General features: G+C 35.7%; 1 pseudogene; it reads right to left on the minus strand.

The window, feature by feature from the left end:
- Window positions 1-12406: 12406 nt before the first annotated feature.
- On the minus strand, window positions 12407-13068 carry LOC119540952 (annotated as a pseudogene).
- Window positions 13069-26658: the final 13590 nt, after the last annotated feature.

Raw genomic sequence — 26658 nt, forward strand, 5'->3', positions numbered from 1 at the left:
TGTGCACCAGAGAGCAAAGAATCAACCATCGCATTGTCAACGTGAATCTGGATCTAATCCATACCTGGGTGAACTAATAGGATGTCACATGTAGAGAGGTCTTGAAAAGATTTTGATCTAAGGGCATTTGTAGCTAAGCATACAATTTGCGTTTGATTTTTAAAGCGAACACTTTTAGCAACAGATTTCAAAATAGCACAATGGCAGTACAGTGTTTTTGTCACTTCGAAAAATAGCCTTGTTTAACAGTGAACACAAATTTCCAGGTAAACAAAGCCCATTTAAGATAAAGCTAATGAAGCATTTAGTGAAGAAGAGAATATGTGAAAATTATAGAGAGCTGGAAAGAAAAAGTCTTTTATTCTTATTATGGATTAGTAAACACAGAGTAATATGTAATGCTGTATGGATTATCTTCTTAAGTGCCTTCCGTTATCGTCATCTCCTATTGTGTGTGTCCTCAGACACCTGTCATGCATTGCAGAGTAAATTACTGATGGAAGAATAGAAACAAACAAATGGGACATAATACTCTACTTTGGAAAGTGATAGCCAGAATTTATACACAGACTCCTAGAAAATAGGTTCCATTCAAATATGAAAGGTGCTCTGAAATCCTTACAAGAAATGTTCATAGTAATTAAGAAACTTTCAGCTGCTGTAAGGTATTACAGAGCCTCTACAGATGTTAAGTAATTGTTTGTGGAACTTTAGTTATTACAATACTTTATTTTACTTTTCCAAACATCTATCTTTCTAAAATGCAGAACAATGCTATCAAGGTAACTACAAGTTCTGAATAAAATTAGAACTGTGTTTATTTAAGCATTGTGTGCAAGGAAAAAATGCTTAGTGCACACATATGAAATATAACCTAACAAAATGCCTTAAAAATTAAAGGTGATAAAAATAAAATTTCAAACTCCCAGTGCCCTCTACCCAATGACCAAGCTCTGTTGCTGAGTCAGCAGTATAGAATAAGAAAAATAAACTTACTGTTAGAGAAAATGGTCTGAAATAATAGAAAGCCATAGTCCTTCTTTCAGAGCCAGAGTCACTTCAACAGTGAAACCTAGTTGCTTATTACAGGGTGTAGTGAATGGTCAGTGCACAATTTGGGTTTGTTGTATAAAAACTGACAAAATTTTCCCATTTGGGAAACAAAACTTTCACATAGCTGTCAATATCAGTAAGACTAAAAATTATGTTTCTTTAGATGTTAAATAAATGTGTTATGCACATGTAAAGGCTGGAACTGTAAACATTAATGTTCTTACTAAATAGATTGGAGGGAAAAGAGCAAAGAGGGCAGCTCCATTGGTTTTATATTTATCTCTATTCTTTATTTTTATTTTTAATGAAACACATAGAATATATTTCATTTGTTTATAGTATATTATTATAGGTGTTCCAATAATATAAGCATACAAGGATGTCAAATCTTAATGTTTTGAGGTAAAATCCACATCCAGGACTGTCAAGATTTATTGAAGAGGAATTGATTGTTCATTATATATAAAACCCAGTTTTGGTCCTTTGAAACTAAACTCGAATAATGTACAGGAAAATGCCCTTATTACTAAATTTCATTTTATAAAGGACACTGTTACTGCAAAATTATGGGTACAAATCAAATGAAATTGGTTTAAATCTCAGTATGGTTTCCAATAATGATAGGTAGTAGACTGGCATGAAAAGTACTCAGACAAATGTTGTTTGTAATAAAATAATATTAGGTGATAAATTTTATGTCAGTGAAGACTGTGAGTTTTCCACCACTGCTTGTTTTCTGAAGGATGGATTAACAGCACCCTACATTTAAGTATTTGGTATAATTTTCTCAATTTTCCTTACAAAAATCCTTTGAAGTATGCATTATAATTTCTGTCTTATAGTTCACAAGTTATTGGTTTCTCAAAACCTGTAGAATCTCTTGCAGAATAAACAGGAGGAAACACGATGTACCTGAGTGGTAGGAAAAGACATGAGGTTTTAGGACAGTAACACAGATTCAAGGAAGAGAATGGCTCTCTTTACAATTGTTTCATTTATTAGTAAGTGGTATAAGTGGCCTACTTATCATTTAAAACTCAATAAAATTTTCAAGTGAAGGTAGCTTATTTATTTCTGGTTATTAACTCTGGTCTTTCCCAGCCAACTACTTTTGTGCTTTAATATCTTAAACTGATCGTATGACCTAGGAACATTTTCAATCCAGGAACGTTTTCCTCCTGGCAATTATTTGAATGTGCCAAGCCTCTGCCCCTCCTGTTTCATCTGCCTGGGGCAGTGTTTCCCAAGAAACACAGAGGGCTTACTCCATGATTATTTCGTCTTTCTTCACTTCCCTGACCCCAATATAACTTAGAACCCCACCTATCCCTGGTACTCTAGATTCCTTTACCCAAGAGGGCCAAGCCAGTCCAGAAGCCAAAGAAGACAACGAGTGTTTTCTGATACATAAACCTTTATTCAGGGCTTACTTACGGGATGAGAAGTCGCCGCGGACAGATCATGAGGGCTCTCTCAGGCCAGGCAGGCAGCGCATTCACAGGGAAATTGACTGCCCGATGCATAAAGGACAGAAGGCCTTCCTAAGGGTGGGGGGAGCATAGATGCAGGAACAGGTCACTCTGACCTGGGGGTGGTGCAGGAAGGACTAGCATAATACTTGAACAATTACATTTTGCTCTTTTTGTGAGACTAAGAGCCTCTCACTTCCTGCCTGCTTGCATAAAGTTACATTTTAAGGTCAATTTACCCTTTTTTTTCTTTACTGGCTTAGAAAGACAATAGGTTAAACATTTAGCTGCCTAGGTCATGCAGACTGCTGTGCACCAAAGATCTGCAGGCCTGTTTTGCTCAGGCCACGGGTTGCCACACCTACCAAATTTTTTTCCCGATTCTCCTAGGCACCTCATACCTCCCCCTCCCTGAACATGCATATTTATTTGTTTATATCTTCACAGTCTGCTTCCCTCCCTCAAAAATATTGTTTGCTTCTGTATTCCCTAAGAGTAGTAGAGTGATGAGACTAGATTTATTGGAAGCTTAATAAATATTTTTTAATAAATGAATGACATTTAGTGATTATTACTTAATATTCATGCTGATACATGATAATGGTGATTAGGAAATCTCTTTACAATTCTGTACATTATGGGAAATTTTTGTTTTTCCCAAGAGAGTAGACAAAGCGTGCCACATGAGTTTAGGGAAGGTGCATAAGGCACTTTGATGCATTCAGGAAAACAAATCTTCAATCGTCAGAATTTGTCCCTCAGTAATTTTAGTTGAAGTGTTAATTTGCCAATTTCCTTGTCTTTTTTGACCCTTTTTTTTTCTAGACCATATGTAAGTATGAAACAATAAGAGGATTATTAGTTAGCCCATTGATAAAAAAAATCTCCTCCTTACAACAGGAAGTAGGCTAAATGGACTGGCTATTTAATTTGAAAGTCAATCATTGCTACCCATTCACAAATTTGTAGTAATAAATGAAAGTTGCTTATTTACAAAGTGGAAAGGAGCATAGTAAAACAAGATCATTTGTGGATTACGAACATGTGAAACTGTTCATTCTAATGAAGCTATTTTGGCAGTTTTGTCAAAATGCCCCGTGTAACTACATAAATCGTAAATTCATTTTTTTTTTTTTTTGGATATTGAAGTAATGTGGGCAACGGACGTCTCTTCCACTTTATTTTTCTATTGTTTGAATTTTTACATTGACTTTTATAACAAGTATTATATTATTTTAGGTCAGTTCTAACTTGATAACTAGGCTATGGGAAAATTCTTCACTGAGCGAACAGAAAAATCAGTGGATAATTATCCATGTGCTCAATATCCTCCTGCTTATTTTAGAGGAGAGTTCACATTTTCTTCTTACCCTCTGCCCTCCACCCTCTAAAGAGTCTTTGTACCAATGAGTCCCCTTCCTGAAATTCATTTTCTGATGCAGTCCATAAAATTAGCTATCTTTCTTGATAGCTTCCTTTAACATCAAGAAGAGAAGAAATCCATTAGAGTTTGGAATCCCTTCTCTCTCTCTACTCCTCTTCCAGTCACAATGGTGATTCAAAGTCTGCCCCTAGAAAGAAAAAAAATGGCGATCCTTTGTTCATCTCTGCATTCCCAATATCTTGCACCATGTCTTGCACTTATGTGCAGTGAATGAACAAGTTACTGAATGAGTGTATCAATGAAAACGATCCATTCTGTAGCCTACTTGTTGGATTGTCTGATTTACTTTGATGTTATACTCACATGCGCTTAGCAAAAGCAGCTCTAAGGGGGAAACGGGGGCTATAGCATAGCTTTCTAAACAATGGAGAAGTTTATTGGGCACAAGACTTCTTAGTGACTTCATATTATACCATGGGGAACATTTAGTTGAATAGACCACATGTTAGTTTTGCCCATGACAACTATAATACTTAAAACTAGATTATTATTCTATTTCAATTATTGTCAACATAGAAATATATTTCTTAAATGGTATTTTTTTAGATGACACATTTATTCCCCCCCTTTATTTTCCTATGCAAAATATATTAAGCCATCGTCATTAACATGTAATTTTTGCCCATTTGGGGGAAATAAAAAAGTGCAAAAGTCACATAATTCAGCTACAGAATGAATTTAATGGGATAGGAATTCAAGAGGAAAAAATAGTTAGAGAACCAATTTAAATTATTCTAAAGTTACTAAAGGTTTTTTCATTTTTACAGTGTTGCATTTAGGAGTATCAGATAATGGTCAATGGCCTGAGCTCTGCAATAAACTTCTGATCATATTCCAAATTAGAATCCTGGCTTTGCTACTTACTAGCCATATGAATTTGAGCAAATTATTTTACCCCAGCCTCCTCACCTGTCATTTGGGTTTACAACCTAATGGTTTATCCTAAAAGAAAATCTTTAATGGTTCAGAGTGGTACCTGGCATATAGTACACACTCAATAATGATTTTTAGTAGTAGTGTAATAAAATTATTATCTGTTAGTAGAAATCTCTAGGCTTTGGGTGGAGAAGAGGCACATATTTATAACTATACAACGATTGGTTTTTAAGTTATGGCCAGGTATAATGACAAGAAGACATAAAAAGGTGAAGGTGTACTAATGGTGATTTAAATAGGTAGGATAATGATGCTCTTAAAATGCTAGTTAGGAACTGAAAATATCAAATAAGTAAGAACCTATTGTATCGATTTTCTGCAACCACAAATCTAGTGCACTTGTGGTGGAACTCCTTGACAGTCTTTTCTACTTTGTATCTTATTTTTCAATCCCACTGGACTAACTCCAGATAGCACCTGTATCCTTTAACCCCGAGATTATGAAAATTTCCTTTGATATAGTCTCTTACCTCCAGAATCTTCTCATAAAATCTATTATGTTCATCACTTGCAGATTAATTTTCAGGAAGCACAGTTTTGGTTGAGTCACTCTCAGGCTCCGAAATCTTGATTGGTTTCCTGTTGCCTATAGAAAAAGGTTAAATTCTTTAACTTTATACTTGGCTGTAATCTCCATCTCTAAATGTTTCCTTCCTTTACTATCTATACAAAATCTGAGTTACAGTCAATATGAGCATCTGTAGATGTTTTGTCACTGCACTCCATCATATATCATACTATACACTGCCTTATATATCTAGTCATTTAAATTATGTTCCCATACACTCCTTGAGTTGGGCAACATGTTTTGTAAAATGCTCTGTGTAAAATATTTGCTCAATCAATTATATTTAAAGTAAAATGGTGAAACCTATATTCAACCCCAAGTTGGAAAACCTCTGCAGAGATTATATCCAGTATAGACAAAAATAAGTCATCCTATATCCTTCCCTCTTGCTCATTTTCAAAATTCATGGTGTTCCTTTTTCTTAACTATCTCATTTTGTCTGATTTCTCTTCTTTTCCATCCTGTTGTCATTAGCCAAAGTCCCCATCCACTCTTAATTGGATTATTGTAAAGGCCTTCTAAGTGGTCTTAGGTACAAACTCAGTGTGCTGCAGTTCATCCTGCTCACTGCTTCCAGAATGATTGTCCCCAAGTCTTACACTGAGAATATTCTGCAATGACATCGCAATGCATATGGGACGTGTATCTAAACTCTCACAAGACACTCAAAGCCCATAGATTTTATCCACCTTTTTATCCACCTTTACCAATGTTTTACTTCATGTATTTCTATACTACAAACCTATAGTACTTGCAGTTTTGCAATGTTTATATTACTTCATGAGTACTTGTCTTTGCCCATTGTGGCAATCAGATCCTGGAGTGATCCCAATAATTCACAACACCGTGCCTTTGTGTAATCCCTTTGAGTGTGGGTGGGACTCGCAATTTGTTTCTATCAAGGAATATGGCAAGGTGAGGCAAGTCACTCCCATGAAAGGGATATGTTGTTGACAAAGCTGAAGGGATTTTGCAGATGTAATTAAGGTTCCAGATCAGTTGATTTTAAGTTAATATAAAGGGAGATTATCCTGAGTGGGCCTGAATTAATCAAGTGAAAATCCTTAAAAGTGAGAAATTTTCCTACTGGCCTTGCAGAAACAAACATCTATGTTTGAACTGCCTGTGGAGAGTGCCACATGGAAGGCGAGTGCATGTGACCTCTAGAACCTGAGGGAGGCGTTCAGTTGATAGCCACTAAGAATCTAGGGCCTTCAGTCATAAAACTGAAAGAAAATTAACTCTGCTAACAACCTAAATGAGCTTGAATGTGGATTCTTCCCTAGTCTGGGCTCCAGGTGAGAATGCCACCAGGCCAGCATCTGGAATGAAGCCCTGTGAGACCCTAGCAGAAGACACAGCTAAGCCATGCCTGGCCTCCTGAGGCACAGAGGCTCTGAGATTAAAAAAAAAAAAAAAAAAAAATGTTGTTTTATGCTGCAAGTTTATGATATTATGTTATGCAGTGATAGAAAAGTAATAAATCATAGTATTACCTTCACCTGCACACTCCTCCCTACTCAGTTCTACATCTTACTAAATTTAATCCTTTAAGAATCAACTTATGTGTTACCTCCTCCAAGAACTGTTTCCTTATTTCCTACCGTTGGTTAATTATACCTGTTGCTGCCCTCTCAGAGTATCTTCTACATATCCTTAGTAATACTAATCATGCCATATTGAAATATGATTTTACATGTTCTTTTCTTTCAATGAACAGTGAACTCCTTGAGAGGAGAGCTAATGTCTAAGCAAACACTCAATATATGTGTTTGACTACATGGAATAATGAATAAATATCAAGCCAGGCAATCTAATGTCATTTGGTATGTTTATCAACAAAATGTGATGGGTTCTTATTACATTTTGAACCATCCACTAGGACCTTAGAGCTCCCTACTTCAAAAAAATAGAATTAGAATTCTGGCAAAAGAACAGACAACAGAAATTGGGAAAGTAGTAAAATTCAGGAAGCAGAGACAAGGTTTCATCTTGAGAGAAGGTTATTTTAAAAATGATAGTTGGATGTGAAAAATACTAGTTTACAGAACTGACTTGATTCTGTGAGAGTGACTTTAGAATTTTATAGTTACTCTGAAAAGAAAAGAATTGAGATGAACTGAAATGGAGAAGGAGGAGGAGGAGGAGAAAGTTTCTGGTACCTTGAGTCCTGACACAGTATAAATAAGGATGGTTTCTTAGTATCTGGTCCATGACGTGAAATAAAGCTTCAAAACCTGCACAACAGTTGATTACATTAAAGGGATGTAATATATTCTGAAATCTTAAGCTAAATAAAAAGATTCTGATATACATATGCTGAAAAGAAGGGTTTAGACATATTCTGTACACACCAGAGAAAGAGGGCAAACATTTGGTCCACAACATTGCTGGCAAAGCCATCAGAGATGGCAATGAGTCTTGATAACCCACGTAATGTCATCCTAACACAGAACAGTTCCCTCTAATCAAAGGAAGCATTTGTTCTATCTGTCAATATAGTCAGCCATGTAAGTTGTGTGATATCCACTACAGATGGAATGTTGGTAGAGTTTTCCACCATACTGATTTCATACAGCCTTTGAAGTGATTTTTCCTCAACGCAAGAATTTTATTTCTATTATTAGAGAATGTAAAAGCAATGGCATGTTCAAGGACTTCAAGCTGCATCTTATTTCTGGTTATAGAAACTTTCACATAGACTGTTTTGATAGCAATAAAGCTGTAAATCAGACAAGATATCAATACACATATTTTTCATATTATTTATTTTTTGCCCCAGATTGTTCAGCTAGTAAGCGGGAACGCTAAACCTGTCTCTCCAGAGTGGGTTCTGAGGTCTTTTGCCTCAATGTCACTGCCACACCCTATTCAACCAACATACCAGTCTGCCCTCTATCCCTTCATATGAGGTAGCAAGAATAACTACATAAGCATTTTCTGTAATTTCTGCCAGTTTGTAAATTGTTGTGGTGGTGCTGTGTAAAATCAGAAGGAGAATGTGACAGGAATAGAGTACTGTTATTGCATTCTTGATGCCTCTAAATTCTATTCAAAGTGGCAAAATATTAGTGGCTATATCTGAAAGCTCTGTGGCTAAATGACCCCTTGTTTGGTCTCTGGGAGGTGGGACATACAGCTGAGTGATTCTTTGAAACAAAGGCCTTAGCACCTCATAGAATCTACGGGAACAGTGTCAGCCTATTTGTCAACCCTTTTGCCTAGAAAGTGTCTTCTAAGGAGGATAAGAAAAAAAATGATAGTGGAAGGTGACTTATGTTAAGGAATTTCTTATTGTCTTGCCAAAACTCGACTCTAAAGCTCAGTGACTGCTTATATCACTTATTACTTCTGAGTTTCAATTTTCTTATTTGTAAAATTGGAGTCATTATTCCTGTCCTCCCTATATCACAGGCAGCTTTGAAAATGGAATGGAATAATATGAATGATAATTATTAAAAACTGCAATATTCCTTCTAAATATATAAGTTGATTGCTCAGCTCAGGGAAACTCCTTGAATTTTGCAAAAAAGCAGAATGTAGAAATTTGTTCTTGCATCCACTAACATAGACTATGCTATTTTATGCTTCATAAATATTGGTTTCATTTATCCTTGAAAGGATCATGATTTATCAATAACAAAGAAAAAATGAAGTGCATGTCTATGATAGTATTTCTCCATATGTAGGACAAGACAGCCCTCCCTCAGCTGAGTGATCAAGCACTGGCATCTTTTTTTAAATTCTCTTTTGGTATTTTTAAATTATATAGAAGGAGGGAGGGGGGGAAGAGAGGGAGGGAGGGAGGGAGGAATGTGTAGCACCAAAACTGTATCCAAGACTTTTCCCAGGGCTGTGTTGTTTATGCCTACTCAGATTTTCAGTCAGTGTCATTTCATGGCTGGTTTCCATACTTGTATCTTTGAATCATTTGGAAATTTTTTGATAAATTGATACAAGAGAAACACTTGTCCATTAATTCTTGCTATTCTAACATGTACAATTAGTGCCTGTATCTATGGATACTCTAGTTCTACTATTATTTAAGTTCATAGTAATATGGATTAGAAGTTTTTTAATTTTACTGCATAGCTCTTGCTGGAATAAAGGCACAGAATTTGTCATATTTAAAACACAAAATAACATGCTGGCTTTCCTTCTCTTTAACCAGAGAAGATGCTCAAAAAATTTACTGGTAGAGAAAGATAAACTAACCATTAAGCTAACTGGAGATTTCAAGAAATGGTGGACAACTGAATTTGGATATAGATTATTTGCCTACATGTAATGTCACATAAGAAGTTTTTGAATTTCAAAGCAAGTTTTGAATTAGAAACAGTATCATTCCCTAATTATTTCTTGACAAACATTTTTTAGGGACAGCTAGATGCACTGCCCATGCAGTGAGAGATTTCAACTAAACCATGTTTGGACACAGACTTTCAAGAGGCTCCACCCTAACAAATAAAATTAAATATGTACATAAACAACACCACCACAAATTAAAAACAAGTATGTGCCATTAGAGATTGTGCCAGTTTGAATGTATTATGTCCCCCCAAATGCCATTATCTTTGATGTAATCTTGTATGGGCAGACTATCAGTGTTAATTAGATTGTAATTCTTTGAGTGTCTCCATGGAGATGCGTCCCACCCAACTGTGGGTGATGACTCTGGATAATTTCCATGGAGGTGTTGGCCCACCCATTGGGTGGGTCTCAATTAAATTACTGGCGCACTATGTAAGATCAGACAGAAGGAGTGAGCTTGCTACAGCCAAGAGGGACACTTTGAAGAAGGCACAGGAGCTGCAGATGAGAGACAGTTTGAAGATGGCTGTTGGAAGCAGACTCTTGCTCCGGAGAAGCTAAGTGAGGACAAATACCCCAAGTACAACTAAGAGTGACATTTTTGAGGAACTGCAGCCTAGAGAGGCACATCCTGGGAGAAAGCCATTTTGAAACCAGTACTTTGGAGCAGACACCAGCCATGTGCCTTCCCAGCTAACAGAGGTTTTCCGGACGCCATTGGACATCCTCCAGTGAAGGTACCCGATTGCTGATGTGTTACCTTGGACACTTTATGGCCTTAAGACTGTAACTGTGTAACCAAATAAACCCCCTTTTATAAAAGCCAATCCGTCTCTAGTGTTTTGCATTCTGGCAGCATTAGCAAACTAGAATGGAGATTAAAAGTATTACTTGGGTTTAGTGAAGAAATATTTATTCATTCAGTCACTCAAAAATTATCCATTGTATGCCTGCTGCATCAATAAATTGTGCAAAGAAGTGTGTCCCAAAAACAATCTTCAGTGATAGAAATATAATCAGAAAACACTATTTTAAAAATTATTTTGATTAAAGTATTTTTTATTCCATATATGTTCTAGCCTCTTATGCTAGATGCCAAGTCCTTTAGAAAGTATTTTCTTTGCTTTTTAAAACTTTTTATTGTAATAACATATATAAAACTCAGAATTTCCCATTTTAACCACTTTCAAGTATATAATTCAGTGTTATTAATTACATTCACTATATTGTGCTTCTCTTGCCAACATCCGTTAACTCAAATTTTCATCACCTCAAACAGAAACTCTGGACCCATTAGGCAATAATTCTCCCTTTCCCTCATCCCCAGACCTGGTAACATATAATCTATTTGTCTCTATGAGTTGGCTAATTCTAGGTATTTTATGTAAGTGAAATCAAACAATATTTGTCTTTTGTGTCTGGCACATTTCACTCAACATGACATTTTCAAGGTTCATCTATGTTGTAGCAGGTATCAGAACATTCCTTTTTACAGCTGAATAATTTTCCTTTGCATGTGTTTACTGCATCAGGTTGGGTTTATTCCCATTTGGGTTGCTTCCACCTCTTTGCTATTGTGAATAATACTGCTATGAACATTGATGTACAAATATCTATTTGAGTCCCTGCTTTCAATTCTTCCGGGTATATGCCAAGAGGTAGGATTGCTGGGTCATATGGTAATTCTATGTTCTAAGGAACTTTCTGAGGAACTGCCAAACTGATTTTCACAGCGGCTGCACCATTTTACAATGCCAACAACAATGTATAAAGGGTTCCGATTTCTCCACATCATTACCAACGGTAGTTACTTTCTGTTTTTATAATAGTAGCCATCCTAGTGGGTGTGCAGTAGTATCTTGTGTTCAGAAATAAACCATACATTTATGACCAACTGATTTTTTTTCCACACAAAGGATAGCACATTTATTTGAAAAACAACAATTCCAAATTATCTTCCAAGCTCTGAATCTGTGGGCCAGGGTAGACACTCTGAGTAAATGGGTGAAGTCTTTATCAAATATTCACTTATTAAATACAATTTTAAAAAACTGATCATCTGGAATAATGATTTCCAAATTTCCCTGAATTCATTTGGAGTGCAGTAGAAACACAGCTTCCTTGGTCATAACCATGATTATTTGATTAAATGGGTTTGGGATGGGAAATTTTTATATTTAAAATACTGACAGATGATTATCATCCACAAGGAAATTTGAGAAATACAGATTTGGAAGACAATTTTCAGATTCCTTTGCAGATTTCAAATCCTGAGCTATTGAAATCCCAGATCAACACATTAAAAAAAGTCTTATCCAGTCCAACTTTAAGAACAGAAACTACCATCAGTCTTCTGAGACATTTGATTTAAAATAATTTCTCTTATTCAGAGTCATCATCAATCATTTATTCTGGTTGTCTCATAGAAGACCCTGTTTCTTGTTTCCATGACTGGCCTAGCTGTCCTACATCAGGTCTGTCTTGAAGAGGCCATCTCCCTTGAGTTGAGGCACAGTAATATGATCCAAACCATTTTTTGGCTTGCAACATTTAATAACCTTTGCTTGCTTCTGTCTTGCCCCCTTCTTTGCAGAAACGTAAGAAGTTAGGGTGTTTTCTATAGACTCAATATTGTTGCCTTTCCACCATAAATGTCATACTGATAACCTGTGAATGCCAGCTTGGATCCTATTGTTTTCTTTAACAGGACGGACTCCCTTCAGCATCCTGGTCAAGATGATATCTCCTTCTTCCAAGGTCATTACCCTAGAAACATAGTTGATCGTGTAGGAGATAGAAAAAATCATGGAGGACATCTCACCCTCCTGCCAGAGCTTGCCGTTGACCTTAAGCCAGAGCTTCAGGTCGTGAGGGTCAGGGACCTTCTCTTTGGGCACAAATGTACTGAAGGGGCAGGAGGCCATGAAGCCCTTGGCCAGAGTCCAGGACAGCCCTTCTTGCACTCATCCTGCACATCTCAGGTGATCATGTCCAGACCCAGAGCATAGCTGGCCACGTTGTACAGGGCTGCAGCTTTAGGGACAGCCAGGCCTTGTGCCCATCACACGCCCAGCTCCAGCTCTTGGTACATGCAGAGACTGCAGGGGGCAGAAGGACAGGTGGGCCCTTGGGGGCATAGGTGGTGGACCGCTTCAGGAAGAGCATGGGCTCGCTGGGCACTGTGCTTAGCATCTCAGTGTGATCTGCATAGTTCCTACATGCACACACACACACACGATAGTCTTCCCCCACTCCCAGAAGTGGGACAGCTGTCTGGGAGTTGCCATGGGGCTCGGGGGCCATCCCAACTGATTTTTGATAAGGGTGTGTTCTAGTTTTCTAATGCTGCCATTAAGCAAAATACCAGAAGTGAATTGGCTTTTATAAAGGGGGTTTATTTGGTTACAAATTCACAGTCTGAAGGCCAGAAAAATGTCCAAATTAAGGCATCAACATGGGTATACCTTCCCCGAAGGAAGGCCAATGGTGTCTGGAAAACTTTATTAGCTGGAAGGCATGTGGCTGGCACCTGCTGATCCTGGGTTGTGTTCCAGCTCCTCTCTCAGCTCCTGTGCATTCTTCAAAATGTTGCTCTTGGGACATTTCGTCCTCTCTTAGCTTCTCCACAGCAAACACTGGGCTAGCATCCCTGAAGGGTCAACAAAAGTCTGCTTTCCATGGCTGCCTCCAAAATGTCTCTCTGAGCTGCCCTGAGCTCCTTCTGTCTGGGAACTCTTTTATAGGACTCCAGTGATTTAATTAAGACCCACCTTGAATGGGTGGGGTCCACATCTCCTTGGAAATAATTTAATCAAATGTTTCACCTGTAGTTGATTGAGTCACATCTCCATGGAACCAGTCAATCAAAGGATTACAACCTAATTAACACTAATACCTAATACATCTGCCCCCACAAGATTGTATGAAAGAACATGAGTTTTTCTGCGGGACAAATATACAAACTGGCACAGATACCAGGTATATTATATTACTTATGGAATATTTAAAAATTCAGTGGGAAGACACAGTGAGCTACCAAGGGAGTGAAGATGTACAGGGCCAAGATCTGGAGGAAAACAAAAGCCAAACAAGTGTAATTTGATTGTCTTGCTTTCCTCTCATACAATTAGAGTGACTGAGAGGCTGTGTTTCAGTTTCCCAGCTGCTAAAACAAATACCATACAATAAGTTAGCTTAACATGAATTTATTAGCTCATAGTTTCAGAAACTAGAAAGCTGGCTTCCTCCCAGGGCTTGTGTCTTTTGGCTGCCTGGCAGTCTGGGGTTCCCTGGTTTTTCCCTCACGTGGCAATGTGTGTGTGTTGGTGTCTTTTCCTTTCTCTTCTGGGTTCCGTTGACTTCCAGCTTCTGGCTGCTCCCCATAGTTTCTCTCTCCCTCTGAATTTCACTCTGCTTACAAAAGCTCTGATAACCCTAATCTGAATTAAAACCCAACCTAATTCAGTTGGGCCACCTCCTAACTGAAGTAACACCTTGTAGAGATCTTATTTACGATGGGTCCACGCCCACTAGAATGTGGAGCAAGGCAAAGAAGATGTCCACACTAGGATACACAATTCCATCCACCACAAGCTAGAGATTTTCTCCATCTCATGGGGCTGATTGGCAAAAATTGGACCTTGAAAAGCCTTTTAATTAATTAAAACTTAATATTGCATAGCTAATGAAAGCACTTGAAAAATAGAATTTTTCAAGAATTGTTTTAACAACTAGTTGACGGAAATAGGAAATATAATTCTTCTAAAGATTGTTGAGAAATCCCAATATATGGAAATCTCCAGTGACAAACCAGATAAATAGCAAGTTATTGCTTTCATGAAAAAAGATTCTTTGCTTTAGAAAATACCTTATGGAGAGAGTCAGTTATTGACGAACATTTTTAATCATATAAAATATTTACAGGTACAGAAATTTGGTATATAAGTCGCTCTTCAGTAGAGCATCTGTTTTGTAAAAGACAAACAGTCATGATCTGGCTTTAAAAGCACATTAGTGATCCTATCTAAAGTGAAATGGATACTAGGAATTGGAGTTGGAACTAGAGCTAATTTACATTTCTTCCTCAGTTAGTGATATTTTTGCCATTATTCCAAAGAGGGTAACCTCTACTCTATCACTGCCTAGTACTGTCTAGAGGAAGGGATTAGGTATGTAAGCTCTGGGGATAGATATGCCTATTTTCAAAATCAGTGAGCTATGAGACCTTGGGCATGTTATTAAACTCTCTAAGCTTCAGTTTCCCCATCTGTAAAATGGGAATAATTATAACACCCATTTGTATTAGTTTCCCAGGGATGTAATAACATACCACAAACTAGGTGGCTTAAAACAAGAAAAATTTATTCTCTCATAGGTCAGGAGGCGAGAAGTCTGAAATCAAGGTGTTGGTTTCTTTTTGAGGGTCTGAGAGAGAAAGTATCCCCTATCTCTCTCCTAGCTTCTGGTAGTTACTAGCAATCCTTGGCATTCCTTGGCTTATAAAGACACTGATAATTGGATTTACAGCTCACCTTAATCTTACCTTAATTTGATTACATCTGAAAAGACCCTATTTCCAAATAAGGTCCCATTCATAGGTATTGGAGGTTAAGACATGAGGCTGTATTGGGAGAGGGGGGACAATTCAATCCACTACACCATCTTAAAGGGATGTTGGGAGAATTAAATACAAGGAAGGGTTTTCTTACAGTACTTGTCAAATAGTAAGCACCAAATATATATTAGCTGTTATTACTGTCATTCTGTTAATATTATTTCTATTTTTTCCAGTTTCTTAATGTAACAAGTGCAGAGCCACAATCTTATGCCCCTCAGAATTGTGCTGTTCTTGTATTTTTGTTCTTATGACAGAGTTTAGTGAAACATTTATTATATTTCTCATTGGTAAGGATGGATAAACCAGCTAGGCTTTTCATACCTGGGGATACAAGTGTTTCATGACAGGGACTGAGCAGTTTTGTAAATTAGTTCTCAGCAGGTTTGTATCTGCACTGTAATCTATTTCATAAACTCTAGGGAAAGAAAAGTTCTCACTCATACCTCACATTATTGTACTTCGCATATTGGAAAAGAGTGGGGAGGGTGTTCTGGTTTGAGCAAAGATTGTTTGTTGAGGATTTGTAGGAAATGCAAATTAGAATTTTAAAGCTAGACCAGACATTAGGGAGTATTTATTTCAGACGTTAAGCTGAGGAATTTAGACCAATGATAGCAAATTGATTTCAGCTTTCTGATCTACTCTGATGGATTATTAGAGGCTTTCAAAATTTCTGAGTTAAAAATGATTTTAAAGGCATATCTTGCCTCTTCAGGAAAACTTACTGTCATAAATTATGAATGTCTGCCCTGAGATATGGAGGAAAAAATGAGATGTGTCTGCAATACACAGTTAGGTTATGTAGTCAGAAGTAGGGTTCAGAGAAATCTCAGGATGCAGAAGTCTTTAAGGAAGATTAGTTTGAGTAGGCTATGTAGGGCAGATTGAAGAAGCAAGGGCTGAATCAGAGATACTAGAGGCTGTTAAAATAAATCAGACAAATTCTTCGAATCTATTTTGTTTTTCTAGGGTATATATTTGGGGAATGTCTGCTTAGGAGACTTACATCTCCATCAAGATATTTAAAACTAACCTGCAGCCTTGCAGGTTAGCGCTGAAAAGTAGATTATGTATCAGTCAAGACAGTCTTGGTTATGCTGTGTTAATAATACACTAAAAAAACTCAGGTGCTTAAAGTAAGAAATGTTCACTTCTCATTCATGTTATATATTTACCACATGCCAGCAGAGGTTCTTCCCCACATCTTCCCACTTGGAGATGAGGATGATGGAGAATCCACCACCGGGAAGGGCAAGGGTGCAGAGAGATGAGGCCACTGTAAAGTTGTACATTGGCAAATAAATGCTTTCAATTAAAAGCAATACTTTAGCCATTTCATAGCCCTGTTCCATTCAAGGGGCAGGGATGTAAAAGCCTGCTATGTGCTTGCCAGCAGAGAGGAACCAGATATGGGTGAGCATTAGACAAATCACTAGTATAGCATTATAGAAAAAAATCTAATTTATAAGTTAATGGAAAATGCAATAGTTCTGAACAGGAAAACAGAGTTCCTTTTTAGAAAAATTAATAATGATTAACAATTATTAGTAACCTTATGTAATGTTGCCAAATACATGTATGTATGCCATGATTGTCTGGACAGATTGGGTAAGAATTATTGAATTGATATGGAACCTGAGGCTCAGAGAGGTTAAGGGATTAGCACTAGTCATGTGGTCAGTAAGTAACCTGGCCATCAGTGCCCTGGATTCAAATCCAGTAAAGTAACCATCTAGGTCAATGTTTCTAAAAATTCATTGTTCACACAATTCTCTCAGGCATTTTATTAAAAAGGAGATTCTGATTCGGTAGTTCTGGCCTGGATCTGCCACTCTGCATTTGTAACCAGTTCGCAGGTAAAGTTCATGTTGCTGATCCACAGATCATGCTTTGAACAGACTTTAGATGAACCACACACTATTTCCTGTAACTTCTCAGACACCACTGTCTGCATTTCCTCTTTGCAACTCTGCTGCAGGGTAGGAAATGCATGTTAAATTGCATAAGAATCCTTGAAATTTGTAAAATTTTTAGTAAAATTTTCAAAAATGTACAGATTATAAGGAAAAAATACATCATATTTGACACTATCATTTGATTCTCCTTTGTATTACAGTGAAGAGTCAGCTGATGTACATTCTGGTGATGTGCATTCTGTTTCTCTCAGCAGCTAGTCTATATCCATGGAGGTGAGCACTAAGGACAGAAGGTAAGTGAGTGCTAACTCAGTACCACTTGTAAATTTCATTGTGTTTATAACACACTGATAGCTATTAAACTGATGTTTTGTGAAAATTATATTTATTACTTTCTTACTTAATTCTCCACAGAGAATTTTTTTTTTTTTTTTTTTTTTTTTGCCTACCTGACTACACATCTGACATTTTGAAAGGTAAGATAGCTCTCTATCATAAATAACATCTTGAGGTCACTGTGTGCTATTCAATTTAAAGCAGAGGGCAGAACACAAAAATAATTTTGCTTCAAGGACAAAATAAAAGAGAATTGACTAAAAGAATCTCTTTGGGTCTGGTTAGTAAGAGGGTCTTTGGGAAAAATGTGTCTGAGACTTTGGTGATCAAGTCACCTGCCAGACTCTGAAGGGACACATCAATCAGGCTTGACACACTGCTGATTGCACCATTAAATCACCATCATGGGCTTGATTTGTCTCATCAGGTCAAGTAAAATAAAATTTTATGGTAAGCTCTTTTTCAAATTTTCTTACTGAAGCTTTTCCAAATAAATCTATATTTGCATTGAGCTGAGCTAATCGACCATAAAGCTCTATCCTTAATAACAAGATATTTAGAGTAGGCACCATGCTTCTTTAAACACGGTCAAATGACTATTTTTAGCAAGCTTGGAAACATTCACTGAGTTAATTCTCCAGAAAGATATTTGAGGGACAGCAGGTCACTTTGAGTTTAACCATATAGGAAAAAGGGCATAGGTAAAGGTTATCATAGTCTATTGGACAAATGACTAATTGCCCATGAAACCTACACTCGAGTTGATGTTGTAACTATAGCTCTCATGGAGAATGGTCATAAGTCAGTTTTTGGTTTAAACTATATTCTAACTGTAACAATTTAAGATGCTGAATATTTATGACTTATTTAGAAACAAATGTGTGCAAATGTAACTGAACTTTTTCATATTGTGAAATTTTAATATTTTAGACATTCAGATCCAATGGCAATAAAAAAATCTAAGAACCTACTCCATTCAAAATACTCAAATAGGTATTTTGGGGGTACCAAAGACAATATATTGATAATAATACTCTATTTTCACAATAATGATAATGATCTTTCTTCTAAGATCTTAGATATACCCAAAAAATCTATCCATAACTACAACAAGTAGGATGGTACCAATTTATATTCCCACCAATATTATGTGAAAGGCACCATTTAACTTCATATTCATAGGCACTATTACTATTATTTTACCTTTACCATTGGATACATAGATAGAAAGAGAGATTTCAGTTTAATTTTTTATGTAGTAGATCATCAGGAAGATTTTTGTAAAATGTGTTTTTTCTTTGTATTTATTTTGTTAATGGATTGTTTGTTTCATCAGGGTCTTCAACTTTTTCTATTTATTTAGAAAAATTTTCAATGTTAAGAATCTGACACTTTACCACATTTGTATAATATAAACATTCTAGTCATCATGTCAAGATACGCAATGAAAAACTTTCCTTACAACTGTATTGGAATTACTTTGGCCAATTTGGTAAAATCTGTAATAATAGTAATAATGTCTAATTTTGTGGACAAGTATCGATAGTTGATATAAATTACTGGATAGTTTTAAAGGTATGCTTTCTAAACATTTAAAATGTGGATAATTCCAATCTTATAGGAACTCTTTCAGAAAATAGAAAAGGACTGAAAATCCCAAGCTGTTTTTATATACCTGGTATAACCATTGTACCAACAGAGAACAAAGACAGGATAAGAATAAAATTATAGCCCAACCTCATTTATAAATATAGAAACAAGAATCTCTTAATACAGATTAAATCCAGCAGTATAATAAAAATTGGGATAATCTCAGAAATACAAGAATTAAATGACATGAAAGAGAATAAAAAATTTTTAAAAATCTGATCATGTCAAGAGATGCCAAAAATACCATTTGATAGAATCAGTAATTATTCATGTTAAAACTGCAGTAACTAGAAATAAAAACAAAGGAAACATCCTCAATATGTTGATGGGAATTGACTCAGATGAAAGAGTTATCAAACATTTGAGGATAAATTGTAATTAATGGTAAAATACTTGAAGTATTACAATTAAATTCTGAAAATATATAAGCTTACCTGCTATCCTCGATTGCATTCAATATTTTTGCTCAATGCTCTAACAAATACAGTAACATAAGAAAAATTAATAAAATATATAAGGAAAAAGTAAAACTATCATTATTTACAGATGATACAAAACTGTCTATATAGAAAATGTAAGAGAAAATGCAAATACATATTTGAAGTTAATTTTATATACCAATATGTAACAATTAATTGCATTCTTTTACCACTATAATAATTAAAAAGAAATGTAATTTTCAGAAAGACATCATTTATTGTAGTAAAAAAAAAACAAAAAACTTAAACTATCTGTGAATAAATCTAAAAAAATGGTGTATGATTGTAATGGAGAAAACTATGCAATTGGTTGCTAGATATTTACAAAATTCTGAATAAGTGACAAACTATGTTCATTTTTAGAGCTCAACATCATAAAATGATCAATATTCCCCAAATAACGTAAATATTTAATGCAACTCTATTCAGAATTCTGTCAGAGTTTTCCATAGATACTGCAAAGAAGAACAAAGGGCCAAAAACTGCCAAAATAATTTTGTATTAAAAGAAGCAGCTGAGGATATCTGTACTACTAGATATCAGGATCTACTGTGAAGCTGTGGATAGCTGTATATTGACCCAGTGTGTAGACATATTGATCAAGTAGTTAGAGAAGAGAATCAAGAATGTACCTCAATATGTGCATAATCTTACTTATAACAAGGGTGATGTTTTAGACCAGAGGAAAAGAATCTAGTCATTAAAACCCTTGGGAAAATTGGTTATCTATATAGTAAAAATAAAATTGCTTTACTTCTCAGGACATACACAAAAATGAATTACATGTGAATTAATGAACTAAATGTGAAAAGCAAAATGTTATAATATTTAGAAGAAAGAGAGGTGAATATTTTTATGATTCTGAGGAAAGATTATTTTGAAGTGTACCAACTGTAAAGGAAACGATTGATATATTTAATTACATTAAAATTAAAGAAAAGAACTTTTGTGCATGTGAAGGCACAGTGAAAATTATAAAGATGATCTACTGATTTAAAGAGTATATTTAAAGAGCTTCTACAAATTATTAAGAAAAAATTAGCCCAATAGAAAAATGGGCAAAGGATATGAATAGGTAATAAATCAGGAGACATTTAACCTCACCAGAAATCAGACAGATGCAAATTGAAATGACAGAAACATAACACACAGACCAATCAGATCAGCAAAATAAAAGTTGTATAGCCCTTACTATTGCCAGCTTTATAGAGAAACTGGAATATTCATCCTCTTGATGCAGAAGTGCAGTAGAATCCATTGAACATGCAATTTGGCTAGTACTTAGAAAATCAGAAGCCGTGCCCTCCCCAGGCCTGGCAATTTCACTCCTAGGTAATTGCTCTCAGATTAATAGTAAAAACTGGAAATAAATGGTGGTCAGCATTACCAATGCTGACCAAAATCTGGTTCACATTTCCTTGTTTGGTGTACAGAAACTAGTCTTCTGAGCTGAGCCACATTACTGGTTCTGGCTAGCAAACCCAGAAAGGAAATGAATTACACAACTGTGTTTCTTTCCCACTGCCATGATAACAATTTTCTAGATGAGAAGCCTTCATCACCCTGGATCCCTGAGGAACTCTATGGAGGTAACCATCTTCTTAGATTATAGAAAACTTTGCTTCAGCAAGAAATAAACTTTTCCTGATATATGGGGGTTGTTTCCTATTGCAGTACAAACCTAGCCTCTCTTAACAATACACAACTTACTATCATCAACAAAAGAATGAATAACTAAATTGTAGGACAATATATAATGGAATACTAATACTTTGATATTCTAATTAGTTCTAATTAGAATAATTAGTACTAATACTTAATGAACTAGAATAATACATCTAAACCTGAACAAATGTCTCCAAAATAATCTTGAGCAATTGCCAAAGAATACATAAAGAATGATATCATTTACATGAAGAATAATAATAGAGAGATGTTATTCTATATAGTTTGGTAATGCATATTATTAGCAGAATCTCTTACACCAATGAAGTGGACACAACATCAGATGGTGCTTTTTCTAAATGAAGTCACCATAACCAGATGTGTTTTCAAGCATTGCACTGCTTATTTATGCATAATATATTGATATTTTTATACTGATATAAATTTTGCATGTTAAAGATTTTGATAAACTTTGCATTTTATAAAAGGATATTATCAAATGGGATTTTTTGTTTGATGGAATCAAAATTCTCAGAATGGATGAAAACCTGGAGCTGGCTGTATTGGGAAAGTTAGTATTTTTATCGACTCACATGCTGAATAAAAATGTAGCTGTCAACTGACCTGCTTCAGAAGATAAGGAAAAATGCCATTGATCCGAAAGTAGATGATGTTATTTCATAGAGGCATTGTTACAATTTAATTTCTTTGCTTCAAGCCACAAACCAGCAAGACTATTTCCAGGGCTCATGGTTTTACTAAGACTTGCAATTGTGTATGATTTATTTTGCTAGGCAGTGCAGAAAAAGTATATAATTAGAGTACTTCAAGGCTGTGTTTTTTTTACAACAGCAAATCCAAGTTTTGCTCAAGTCCTATACATTTCAAAGAGGTCATTCTTATTTTTAAAAAATCCACAGTCAAAAGAATTTTCTGTGTGTTTGTGTGTGTGTGTGTGTGTGTGTGTGATCTTATGCATATACTGATAAGAAAAGAAGGCAGGCACACGAGAACCACAGCAGCTTTGGGAGACTGTTTCAGTTTCTTAGCTGCTAAACACAAATACCATTTAATGAGTTGGCTTAAACAACAGGCATTTATTGGCTCGTGGTGTTGAGACTAGGAGAAGTCCAAAATTGAGGTGTCAGTAAGGCGATGTTTTTCCTGAAGAATGAGGCATTTGGGGGCTGCCAGTGATCATTGGCTTGGCTTTTCAATCATATGACAGTGCACATGGCAGTGCACACGGCAGCATCTTATCCTTTCCTTTCATGGTCCTGTTGACTTCCAGCTCCTGGCTAATCCCTCTGGCTTTCTCTCTGTTTGTGGCTTTCCTTCTAAGGCCTTCATTAATAGGATTAAGACCCTCCTGATTCACTTGGGCCACAGCTTAACTGAGGTAACCTCATCCAGTCCTGTTTACAATGGCGTCACATCTACAGAAGTAGATTAAATTTAAGGACTTACTTTTCTGGGTTACATGGCTCCAACCCACCACAAGGATGAACATAAACATGAACTGTGCTTTAAAATATAGCCAGATTTCATTTTTCTTAATCATCAATAATATATTGTAGCTTCATTTAACCTCATAGAAACAAAGATAAGCTATGATCATAATGTTATAATAATGTTTTCTTTATTCCTTTCAAAGCGGAATTATCTAGGGATGATAACTTGGCAAAGGACATTTATACAGTATGTCAGGAGTTGGCAAAACTGACCAACTGCCTGTTTTTGTAAATAAAGATTTATTAGAACACAGCCATGCTCATTCATTTAGGTGTTGCCTAAACTGCTTTTATGGCAAGATTGTGAATTGTACAGAGTCTGTATGGCTGACAAAGCCTAAAATATCTTTTCTGAGAATATTTGTCAACCCTTGCACTATGAGACAACATGTAATAATATTCTGAACTTTCAATACCAGATTAATAATATAGTAATTTATTTCATTTTCATAAGGATCCTCTTCAAAGTAACAGGAAGGCAGTTTAAGGAGGAAACATAAACACATGTAAGTGCACACTTTTTTTCTTTTGTGTCTTTGCTTGCCTTCAGGGTCCCTAGAAGCCCAGAAACAAAATTTAGAACCAATGGCCCATAAGTCTGATTCAGTGACATATTGCTTTAAAAGGAAAGCCAATATTGGATTGTATGTTACAATGTGTAAAACTTTGGGGCAAGTATTTTTGCTCCTGACCATGTAGGAAGTGGATTGGTTTAAACTCAACCTAAATCATTGAGTTTTATCTAACATAAAATGTGGAAAGCTCTTCTGGGTTTTCTTCTGGACTTGTAGTCAGTTTTCCTAGATTATAGCATCAGCTTAGCTGCTAAGTATTAGCTGTGTGACTTTGGGTAAGTCACTTCACTTCTGCTTCACATCATTTGTGTGCTTTTACCTCTTGTTACTCTGTTTTTCACATGTGAAATGTGAGCAATTGAACCAAAGTATTTCACCTTAAATATTTCCACCGAAGATTCTGAGGAAAGGAAAAACAAACATACAAAAACATTGGCTATCGTTTCCAGTGGCGATTCTCTTGAGTCCCACTTCCTTGTGAGCAATGTTTAACTAACTGCAGAGATTCCCTAAATTCCCAGAGATGCCAGTCTAAAGCAGGAACATGTTTTAGTTTTCTAGGCTGCTCCAGAAAATACCATGAAATGTGTTGGCTTTAACAATAAGAATTTATTAGCTTACAGTTTGAGGGTGGGAAAATGTCCAAATCAGGCCATCATCAAGGCGATATTTTCTTTCCGAAGACCAGGTGCTGACAATCCTTGGCTTCTCTGTCACATGGCAAGGTAAATGGCTGCATCTGCTGGCCTTTCTCTTCTCTTCCTGTTTTGTTGATTCAGCTTCTTGCTTCCATGACTTCTCTCTCCCTCCTTCCCTCTCTCCCTCCCCTTCTCTCTGTATTCAGCCCATTTACAAAGGACTCCAGTAACAGCGTGAAGACCTATCCTGAATATGGTGGGACTCAACTTAACTGAAGTAGCCTCATCTAAAGGTCCTAAATACAGTGAGTCCACACCCACAGGAATGGATTAGATTTAACATGTTTTTCTGGAATATATACAGCTTCCAATCACAGACCATACATTTGGAATTGTCTCTCCTATATAGAGAGGTTCTGGAATATTGGAATGTGTGTCTCAAAGAGATTAGTGCATCATTTTTGTTTTGTTGTGTTTTGTTTTTCAGTAGTGCATCATTTTTGAGGATAGTTTTGAGTTGCTTTTCTGGGAGTGCCATGAATTTTTTTTTTTTCTGGAAGCAATTATATTAGTTTACTGAGCATCATGTCTTCACTTATATTGCATGATTCCATGATATTAAGCTGTTTGCATTTTCTTGTTGGGAAAAGTCAGAAATAAGACTCAAGGTGCAGTAATGATGTAATTGTAGGTAGAAGTTTGGTAATAAATTCTGCTAATGTAAAAAGAAATATCAGTTTTCATTGAATTCTTTTGCCTTTATTTGAAAGAATTCAATGAAGACTCTACCGTGTGTATTTGTGTGTGTGGTGTGTATCATGGAGAATACCTTTTTTAAAATGGTACAATTAAATTATTTCTAAGTTTGAAAATTGTGCATTCTAAAATCTGCCTGAAGAATTTGAGGGTTTATGAGCATATTTAATTTTTGCTTTATTTTAAAATATTCACTTTGATGCAACATTCATTTTCCCATGCCTCTTGAGTTACTACAAGGAATTTAGCCTTCAAATCACTGCATTCTTATAGCTTAAATAGAATGTAAATAAACACTTGAAAATATATTAACTGGTTTTATCATTAACTTTTGTGTGGTTATAAGTATAATCAGAATAGAACACTAGAATAGGGGTGTTAAATCCAACCTGTTTAAATATTTTATCATATTGAATATACATAAATATTTGCTTATGAAGAGGTAAAATGTACTTATACTTACTCCTTGAATATAATCTGTGACTTATACCCTCATATAATGATTCCTCACAAAAGACATATCGCATCTTCTGAAAATTTATTTCTATCTTAAATATTTCATAGTTAAAGTCTAAGATATCAGGGCATTCCTTTTCTCACATGTGAAAAATGTTTATGGCTTCAGCTATTCTATATAAAGTGTCTAAGTTTTGATGCAAATATACCATGGGGGATAGCAGAGAACATGATAAAAAACAATGAACCATCCCAGTATTTCATCCAGCAATTTTTCTCTAAGTGTTCTGTACATGAGGACATCTTTTGATAAGCAAAACAGTTAACCTCAGAAAGTTTTCAGTTATTGCATAGTTTAAAAGCAAACCCAGTAATTGTGGTGTAACATTAACAATCATGAATCATCATTTATTCAGTGTGGTGACATTTGAAACTTTTAGTACATATTTTTAATTTCCAGCATTTAGTATGCATGCCATTCATAGCCACAGGCAAGTATAAATAAGCCTTTGAAGTACTGAAATATTTTGCTATAGGGATAACTTAGTGATATGGCTTCAGAATACTTTAACCCCCTCAAACCAGAAGGTCAAACATTCTACCTTTAATCCTTTAAATTGAGTTTCATGCCATTTATTCAGATTTTGACAAGATCTTAAAACTGCAAGCTTGCTAATGCTTTATGTGAATATTGAATACTTTTGGAGATTTCTGAAGACTACAGAATGTTCACTAGTATTTATTTTATGCCTAGCAGAGCATACTAGTAAGTAATGTGCCAAATTATTTCTAAGTTTGGAAATTAATCACCAGAAATATTTATGTAGCACCTAATATATAGATACCAGTTTGCAGGACAGCAACTGCATGCAATGTAGTGTAAGTCCTACCTTTAAAACCTGGGAAATGAATCAGAACACATTTATATTGAGCTCCAGCAATATACCAAATACTTTGCTGGACAAAGTACAACAGTGGACTTAGCATTCAAAATCCTTCCCCTCACAATGGTGACAGTAATCAGAATGTTCAAAGAATTGGACTATGATCAGGTAATAGTTAAGTATCTGAATGGCTCCTTCACAAATTTTGTTTTAAAGTATATAAGACATTGTAAATGAATTCAAACTCTCTTCTCACCAAGGCATGGTTGCTTTTGCATGAGCATTCTAATGCATTACTTTTACAAGCTAATTAATTTTAGTCATTTAAACAGAGTTCATTAACTAGATTATGCTAACTCAAACATTTGAGTCTGTGATTTTAGATAAAAATACA

The sequence above is a fragment of the Choloepus didactylus genome, chromosome 7, assembly GCF_015220235.1.
Source record: "Choloepus didactylus isolate mChoDid1 chromosome 7, mChoDid1.pri, whole genome shotgun sequence".
NCBI lineage: Eukaryota > Metazoa > Chordata > Mammalia > Pilosa > Megalonychidae > Choloepus > Choloepus didactylus.